The sequence below is a fragment of the Lactuca serriola genome, chromosome 5 (assembly GCF_051521515.1).
Source record: "Lactuca serriola cultivar US96UC23 chromosome 5, Lser_US96UC23_V15, whole genome shotgun sequence".
Lineage (NCBI taxonomy): Eukaryota > Viridiplantae > Streptophyta > Magnoliopsida > Asterales > Asteraceae > Lactuca > Lactuca serriola.
In genome coordinates, this window is record NC_136412.1 from 115,414,490 (window position 1) to 115,424,371 (window position 9,882).

General features: G+C 31.6%; 1 pseudogene; it reads right to left on the reverse strand.

Moving 5' to 3' along the window:
• Nucleotides 1–665: 665 nt before the first annotated feature.
• On the reverse strand, nucleotides 666–8,613 carry LOC145049753 (short-chain dehydrogenase reductase ATA1 pseudogene; annotated as a pseudogene).
• Nucleotides 8,614–9,882: the final 1,269 nt, after the last annotated feature.

Below are 9,882 nucleotides of genomic sequence, written 5' to 3' on the forward strand. Positions count from 1 at the left end.
CGGCAAACCCAGAGACCAAATTTGCAATTTTATTTATCTTTTACAAAGTATATCGTTAAAGAAAATTAATGATACGTGCAAAATTAGAGCAATATTAAATATATTTTGACAAAATTTATTACAAATTTTATATTTGATAAAACAATCGATGGTAAATATATTTTGCTAAAACGGATTAACAAAAATAAAAATGAAAGAATATTGTTTTTATATTTTGTTTAATATAAAAATATGTTAAATACGTAAATTAATATGTGGAATCCATTTATAAAGAGTAAAATATTTATTGACAGCATAGAAAGTTTTATGATATTTAAAGATTTATTTATTGATAATCAGGAATGACATTGACAATGCTAGGAACCTCAAAATGATATCCAACATTGGAAAATTTAAAATTTATTCATCACACAAAAAACGAGCCACCTAATGGTCTTATGGATGATGTCGAGAAGATTAATCATAATATTTTCAGAAAATAAAAAATGTAATGTTCTAATTTAAATCAAAACCTTATTTATAAACTTGTGTCTTTTTACCTTTTGATTAATCACTCCACAGTCCTAATTGGTAAGTTTTATAAGAAATGGCATCATAATACTTTGATTATATATTTTTAAGTATGAAAATTGAATAGAGCAACGAACTAGACCTTTTTTCATATACTAGCTACTTTTATTTGACTCTGGTTCTTTATCACGATATATAAAACTCATTTTGACTGACGAAGTGGTATAACCACCGTCAATAACAAGATTATGACCCGTTATAAATCCAGATTCGTCAGTAGCTAAAAACAACACAGCATGGGCAATATCTTCAACCATTCCACATCGTCCTTTTAATAAACTTGCAGTCTCACTTACAGACTGTTGCACTTCTTCAATTGTCGCATCTTTTTTGAAACCACGATATGCATCCACAAGCATCTCTGATAGCACTCCATGAGGTAAAACACAATTGACACGAATCCCATACAAACCTAACTCGCATGATGAGCTTCTTGTTACTCCTAGAATCGCCTCTTTTGTTAACGTGTAGGCATGTGATCCAAGGCCTCCCATTATTGCAGCGGTACTTGATGAGTTTATAATAGAACCACATGTACCTGCTTTGATCATTGCCCGTGCAGCATGCTTGATTCCATGTACAACACCATTCACATTTACTCCGACTATTTTTGAAACCCTTTTCATGTCAATAGTGGTGATACTTCCTCCGATATCTAAAAAGAAAATAAGGGTACATTTAGTTGCTGAAAAATGGGCCGTTTTCCGGAAAAAATTTCCAAGAAAAATGAGAATTTTGAAAAACGCGTTTAGTTTGTTTATTTCTCTAAATTTTTTACGGAAAATGAAAATTTTCCGTTTTCTAAAATTACAAAGAAGTTGGAAATTTTTGAAAAACTGATAATCATTGTTTTCCATATTTTCTAATTCCAAAATTTTTGTAAAATATAAACACTCACTCCCACCACATCCACCTCTACATACCCTCACTTTAATACCCCCAACCCACCACACCCATACCTACCCACACCCACCCACTCCTAAACACACCCACCCACCCACACACTCACTCACTCACAAACACACACCTACCACAACCCCCCCCCCCCACACACACACACACACATACACATAACCACAAACACACAGCCACACCCACCCCCACCCCACCCCCCACAAACACATAGCCACCCCACCCCCACCACTACACACACACACACCAACCCCCACTCACACCTAACCCCCCCCCCCCACACACACACACACACATATATACACTCCCACACCCACCCCACATACACACACAAACACCCACCCACCCACCCACACAAACACCCCCCCAACACACACCCACCCCACCCCTATAACACGTACACACACATCCAACACCACTATCACAATCACTGACCTACCATCACCATCAGTATCACCACCACAACTACCCCATCGTCAACATCACCATTCACCAATGTCGCCACAATCACCATCGCCACCACCAGTACCCTGTCATCACCACCACCGCCGCCGCCACCACCACCACCACCGTCGTTATCATTGACACCACCATTGCCCCCCGCCACTGCCCCCACCCCCACACTAACACCGCTATCGTTTTCTAAAAATGAAAATCGATAGAAATATACACATCTAAAAGCGTTTTTTAATTTTCTAAAACTGAAAATGAAAAATGTATAATTTTTAACTAAACGCGTTGTTTTTAATTTTCCAATGAAAACTGAAAACGAAAAACAAAAAGGGAAAAGGGAAAACGAAAAACGGAAAATAAAAATTGTTTTTCCGTAACTAAACACAACCTAAATTTCCAAGATTGTCTTTAGATATAGATAAATTGAATAAACTATGTTTTTTGTGAAGACAAAATAAGAAATGTTAACACACACACACACACACACACACACAGAGAGAGAGAGAGAGAGAGAGAGAGAGAGAGAGAGAGAGAGAGAGAGAGAGAGAGAGAGAGAGAGAGAGAGAGAGAGAGAGAGAGAGAGAGAGAGAGAGAGAGAGAGAGATTACAAAGACTCAAAGTTAGTCGAGAACTTGAAAACTCCAAATCCATCCAACATTTTACGAAATTGAATATTCATCAAATATGTACGTATACAAATTTATAGTATTTTTTTCTGGTTTTGAAGATTTTTGAAAAAAAAAATACAAAATATGCATATATGCACATTTTCGAACATATAAATAATTCTTTTTTTTTTTGGTGATTCTCGACTTGGGATTCGCCAAAACGGAATCTATAGGTGCCTATAGAGGTGTTTTGAGATTTTGTTTTTAAACATGTTCTCAAGTTCTCCATAATTTTAGGTTGATAATATATATATATATATATATATATATATATATATATATATATATAGAGAGAGAGAGAGAGAGAGAGATAGGTAAGCTCAATTGAGAAAATAAAAAAAGTTGAGAATGTGAGAATCATTTTCAGCCAATCATTTATTTTTACTGCAAAACGCTACGGCGTACCGGGCTGATGGATGATGAGTATTGATATATGAATATAAATATATGTGTATTCATATACGAATACACCACCTCCCTCTGCCACCAACCACCACCGCCACCACCATCGACCACCACCGCCACCTAAGCCACCACCACCACAACAAACGACCACCAACTACTGCCACCTTCGTCACCACCTTCTGTCGCCATATTCATATATGAATAACCAATTCCGTTATACATATCCATATATGAATATACGAATTCATATATGAATACACATATCCATATACGTATTCATATATATTTATGACCTATTCCGACGACCCGATACGTTGGAGCGCTTAAGTGGAAGATTCAAAATAAGTGGCCTAGATTCATTCGCTAATTCTAAACTTTTTTTCCTCAATTGAACCTTCCTACTCCTCCTCCTCTCTCTATCTCTCTCTCTCTCTCTCTCTCTCTCTCTTTATATATATATATATATATATATATATATATATATATATATATATATATATATATATATATATATAGTTTGATCGACCCATGCACCAAATAGGAATGTACCCCCGATGCCAGCATTATTGTATAAAATATCGATTTTCCCTTTCCAAGTTATAGCAAATTGAATTGCAGCCTCTACATCAGATTCGACTGAGACGTCACAATGAACATAACGACCATTGATTGAATTAGCAAGATTTATTCCTAATTCGTCCAAAATATCTGCAATAACTACATGTGCACCGTTCTCCGCCATTAACTTGGCTGTGGCACCACCGATTCCTCTCGCTCCACCCGTAACCACCACAACTTTATTGATTAACCTTGTCACATGAACACAAACATCAAGTTCAATCGAAATGAGAATAATTTTAAATATGAAAATGTCAATTGTATAACAAACTAACAAAACAAATCAAGAGTTTGTAGCATACATATGAACTGGTTATTATTTTCGACAACTACTTTTCATCAAAATTCTCAAGGATAAAAGTGTTTTAAAAGAAATAATTTAAAATATATAAGGATGTAACAAAGGGTTTATATCCTACTGGTATCAAGATTTGATTGAAAAAATTTTCCACATAGAAAGGTTGAGGGTTCAAGTCTGATTGGAGATAAAAGATATGTCATTTAGGAGTAGGGTAGTGCATTGATGTATTAGCCCTTCTAAAATATTTTTACGAACTTGTTTTGGTATGAAATGAAAAAGAATCAAATAAGAATGTAAGTTGTCATTATAGATTCTAATCAAGGTTGGGTGGCACATAATAACATTTTTTATTCATACAAAACAATTGATGTTTTATAGGGTTGTATAGTACAAAACTATAAAAAATAAATTGATGTACTATAAAAGATAAATTGTTTTGTAAGGACAAAAATATTGTCTATAGCTCCCATATTTTTTAACTCTGTTGTATATACTACTTAATTATAAGAAAAATGTCTTAAATATTTGTGTAGATGGCTAATTAATCTATAATCAAAATTTTGGCACTCTAAGATTCCTACAAATAACGCTAATAAGTTATATTAGGATGGATCAAACATTAATCGAGCCTGGTGACATTAATTGGGTAGGCACTCAAAACTATTATACTTATTAAAGAAAAAGTCAAAATAAGCCAACAATTATGATAATGTCAAAATTAAAGGATGAAACTAAATGCCCTAATTTCAGCTTCACATCTCTTTGTTTCTCATCATGTCGACACCTACATTCACGTCGCCACCCATCTTCATGCTAATGTTAGTTGCTATGTAACTGAGCATAAAATGAATCAGACTTTGATATTTAGTGATAACTATTTTTTTTTAATATGTAGGGTTCCTGATTAATCTTAAATTAATATCATCCTATATCAAGTAAACCCTTAAGCCTAGATGACTGACCATCTATCGTATAATGATTTTTAACAACTTTATTCTAAATTACATAAATCATTTCTATGATATGGGGTAAATTACGAGTTCCTTCCCTACTTTTTTTCATTTTAATTGTCCCTATGGTTTGAATTTGTTTTGGCTTTGACACCCAATCAAGTTGAAAAGACTCTTTTTGTTTAATAATAAATTTTAATCTTTTTAATAGTCGTTTAAACTATTTATATAAAATAAACTAGTAAATAAATTCACCCCAACCCTAGAACCCACTCCCACATGTCCCCATTTCGTTCTCCGTTTTATGTCTACAGAAGCACCGCCCATCCTTTGTTAAAGATAAAGTGACTGCCTCTCTAGCTTGAACTGGAACCCTCCATGGCTCCATGTATGGTTTATTACTCTACCTCCATTTGAAGCTCACCTCTTATCTCGTGTGGAAAGTTGATTTGTAGATTTGTAGAAGAATGAGGCTTTATTATGTGGACTGGGAGAAGGTTTTAGGATCTAAATAAAGAGGTATGCTTGGTCTTGGGAGCTTAAGAGATCTTAACATCAATTTTTCCACCAAATGGCATTGGAGGTTTCGAACAATCAAAGACAATGTATGTTGTCATGGGGTGAGACATATACAAAACTTGGATGGAAAACCCAAACACCATTATGTAAAAAAAACAATCACAGTCGCCTAGACTAATATTTCAAAAGATGTGGTGATCTTAAATGGCTTGGTTTGCTTCCACATTCCATATTGGTTCAATTGATTGGAAAAGAGGATGGTACATTGTTTTGGAAGGACTTGTGGCCTGGTGACACAAAAGTACAAAACGGTTCTCATCTCTCTATGGCATTAAGTAAAAAATTATGTGTTATTAAGGATATAGTCTCCTCTTTACCTTTTACTTAGGACTCCTTCTTCTTTGTTCAATTGTAGGAACTAACCCAGTTCACCACTAGCATTCCACCTTACACTAAATGATCAAATTAATGAATGTGTCTTCAGTCTTAATGTTGATGGGAAATTTCCTGTAAAATCCCTACGTTTTGTTAGTGACTTGATCATGATTGTAAGTGATTATCATATTTGGTGGTTAATGTTGATCCCTCTGAAAAGTTAGTTGCTTCATTTGAATGGCTATTTTTGGGTGAATTCACACTACCCTACTACCCTAGACCTATAAATCTATGGACTTCCCCTCACTACAACTGCGTGTATCCATATGTATTTGTATATGGTACGATATGGAAGCTGAAATAATTTATCATATTTTTCTCTAGGCCTTTTTCCCGTGAAGCTTTATTATGGATTCTTAGTTTGTGGGACATACCTCAAAGATCCTTCTTCTCGGTCCGTGAAATGATGGGTTATGTTCCTTGCTGGGGTAACTTTCCGAAGAAGAAAAAGATGTTGGTGGCGATTATTTACCGGCTAATTTGGAGCAAATAGATGGCAAGAAACAAAATGGTTTTCAACCATTCTCATGTGCCTTCTGCTACGATTGATGGCGCTACTATTGCATTGGTGTTTGACTAGTTCAAATATAAGGAGAATAGGAGTAGCACCAGTTGGCATACTTAGAGTTGTTTTCCTTTTTTATGTTCGTAAATTGTTTTTCTTCATTTCCAAAAAAAAAAATATGTTGCTTAGATCTCATGGTGATTAAACTATGTTATTTGTGTGTTTGCTTTTGCTACTTAGTAACGGAAATTAAGGAGACAATGATTGAATCTTGATTTTTAAGAAATTTTAGTTTCTAGATATGTTTTTAATTTTAATGTTTGATTTTAATTTTAGCTTTGTTTTTGTGTCTTGGTTAAATTTTCACGATTACTTCGTCTGGTCGGAGAAACGAAAGAAGTGGTAGCAGAAAGGGTGACAATCTAGTTGGAGAAAAGGAGGATGAAGATAAGAAAGATATTAGATTGTATCACAATAAAAAAAAAACATATAATGGTTATATATTTGTGATCATATCTTAAATTTATAATAATAATAGAACAAATAAATAATGATAAATAAAAAATTTATAAAACAAAAAAAATAACTTCTAAGATTAATATAGCTTATGTATATTAGATACCAAAAGTCCAAAACCGAAACAATTTCAAACCATCGGGATTTAATGAAATAATAATAAAAAAAAGATACAGTTAAAACTTGAAAATTTTCCCCAACCATAGGAACAACATATGTACTTTACTATGATTATAAGTGATGAGCTATTATTTACATAAACCAAAATAATAAAAATGATAAAGCTGGTAAATATCCAAAACATATTAATTCTTAAAATCTTAGATACAGTGTAGTCAAAGTGTTTTTTGTATGGAATTGAATTGTCGAGACATCATGGGTTGAAATCATTTGGTATGTAGATTATATATATATATATATATATATATTATATTTTAGTAGAAAAAAATTAGTTTCACGATCTCACAAAATTATGTCCGTTCAAATGAACTCTTATATATATATATATATATATATATATATATATATATATATATATATATATATATATGGTTAAACTCATTCGAGACTATTATATTTTATGAGATATGGGGACGTAGTCATACATATCCAATTATTTTGGAGAGCAAAAAATATTTTTAAAATGCAAAATAATTAAAAAATTTTGAATTTTTTAAAATATTATTTTGATCATTTATTCATTCCAAAAAATACCATTTTTTTAAATTTCTTTTAAATATTCTAATAAAATATTATAGTATAAAATTTACAACAAAATTGTTAGAATATTCATATACTCTATTACAATATTAGACTACAAATATTCAAACAATTGTAATAGAATATTAGAATAGTTTATAAATTCTAACAATTTTAGTAGAATACTAAAATATTTTAACATATTTATCAACTCTAATAAAATACTAGAATATATTCCGACATTCTAAAAATTACATTTAAATATTTATAGTGTAATATTCTATTAGAATATTTAATGTATATTTAAAAAAAAATAATTTTTTTTATCATTTTGTTTTTTTTTTTAATTTTTGTTTTGATAAATAAAATGACGAAAATAATAATAAAAAAAGAACTTTTAGATTTTTCCTTTTATTTTGTACTTAATATATATATAATTTTTCATATCGTTCCAAATTTGAATATGCAAAAACACCATATTAATCAACAAAATGTTATTTAATCAGAATAAGATTTGCCTACTTTACATTTGTATGAAACAAACAACTTTTTTTTATTCTAATGAATCAATACTTTCATATATGTTTTTGGATTTTATCATGCATACCAAAAACCATCTATGATGATACCTATAAAACTACGGAATAAAGTGACTGATAATTTAACAATAGTCAATATTCCTTTAGATATTTGGATTTCGGAGTGCGTGTGTATGGATGTAGAAATAGTCATTATTAAATATAAATCAATATGTAGTACTTTTCCTTGTTTAAATTTGTAATAATCACTTAATTAATTTTCAAAAATAAATAAATCTAATAGATAAGACATTCATAAACGGTATTTAAGTTTTTTTATTTACCATAGAAATTAATAAAATGATCAACTATTAACCAATTAACTAAAAAGAAATTTAGCAAAGAATTTTTTAGATAGCTACAGAGAATTATAGATGGTATGATAAAAGTAATCAAGATATATATAATAACCGAACAAAAATGAATCCAACCTTTTACTTGCAAGGGGGTGGGCATTACCATCTTTAAGATCATGTTGCTCCATGCTGTTGAAGCGATGGTGGATTATAGGTCTATAGTATTAGATTTATAGACATGTAGAGAGAGATCGATTGTTCCCTTTGCATGAGTGTACGCTTTTTTCTACTTGCATGCATTTTCCGTTCTCATCAACCACTCTTCACCTATCATGTGACCAATCTTTTAATGTTTACCCCAATATACATGCATTTACCGTTTTTTAGAAACTGAAATTAATAAAAATGTCCCCTTCAAATTGTTCGTCAACTTGTGTTCCTAGTCTCTCGCAGGCTTTTGGTGGTGTAAAAAACTGGTTCTTCAAAGAAAAAAATTCAACAAATTCAAGATGATTATGTATTTGAAAAATAATCAGTTATATGTTTTTTTTTTGTTAAATTGTTTTGTTATATACTCAAACTTGTATGTCGTTCCATAACAAGAACCATTGCACCTATAACATGATTTCGTACAATAATGTTTCCTCATTGAAGACAAGAGATTGGTTGAAGCAATGAATAAGAAAGTTGAGACCTTGGAAGAGAAAAACGTTCGGAATTAGTTACAATAATAATAGTAATAGCAGTATCTTAATCCTATAGGAATGTACCCTAAGATGTATGTAACATCTTTTAGTCAGGATTAGATGTTCTAGAATTCTATTGCTTGTTTTAAATATTCTTTAAAGTATATTGATTCAAGATAGATTTTTTTAAAAAGTTAGAAACCTTGAAATTAATTGTGAAAATGGGCTGTAATTGACATCTTAAACAAAGATGAGAGGCCAAAATGCTATTCTATCACACCCCAAAACCAAGAACGGCGGAAACGTTCTGGGCGGAGGACGTCATGTAAAGTAATCACAACACAGTAAATGTAAATAAGCAAACAACATCATCCATTGCATTAAATATATGATTTTAATACAAGCGTGTTCTGTACAGTTTTAGACACCAAAAATATAACGTAAATCAAAATAATAATATGATGAGTCTTGAGTGCGCTCCATCATCTCAAAAGCTGGCATCGGTACCTGTCTACTGATGACCTGAGAATATAAGTTATTTTGAAAGAGTTTATCAGCATTAAGCTGGTGAGTTCATAAGTATTTTAATGTCGGTGTCTGTTATCAAAAACATTTGAACATGTCTCAAGTATAAGTTCATGTATGTAAGTGTTTGTAAAAGTTTGAATCTCTCAGAAAAACCTATATTTTCTATTAAAGTAGCCTTCTACCAAGGTTTAACTGTTTTCTATGCTTGTTTGATGTAACAGTGTGAAATTTCCCAAGTGTAAC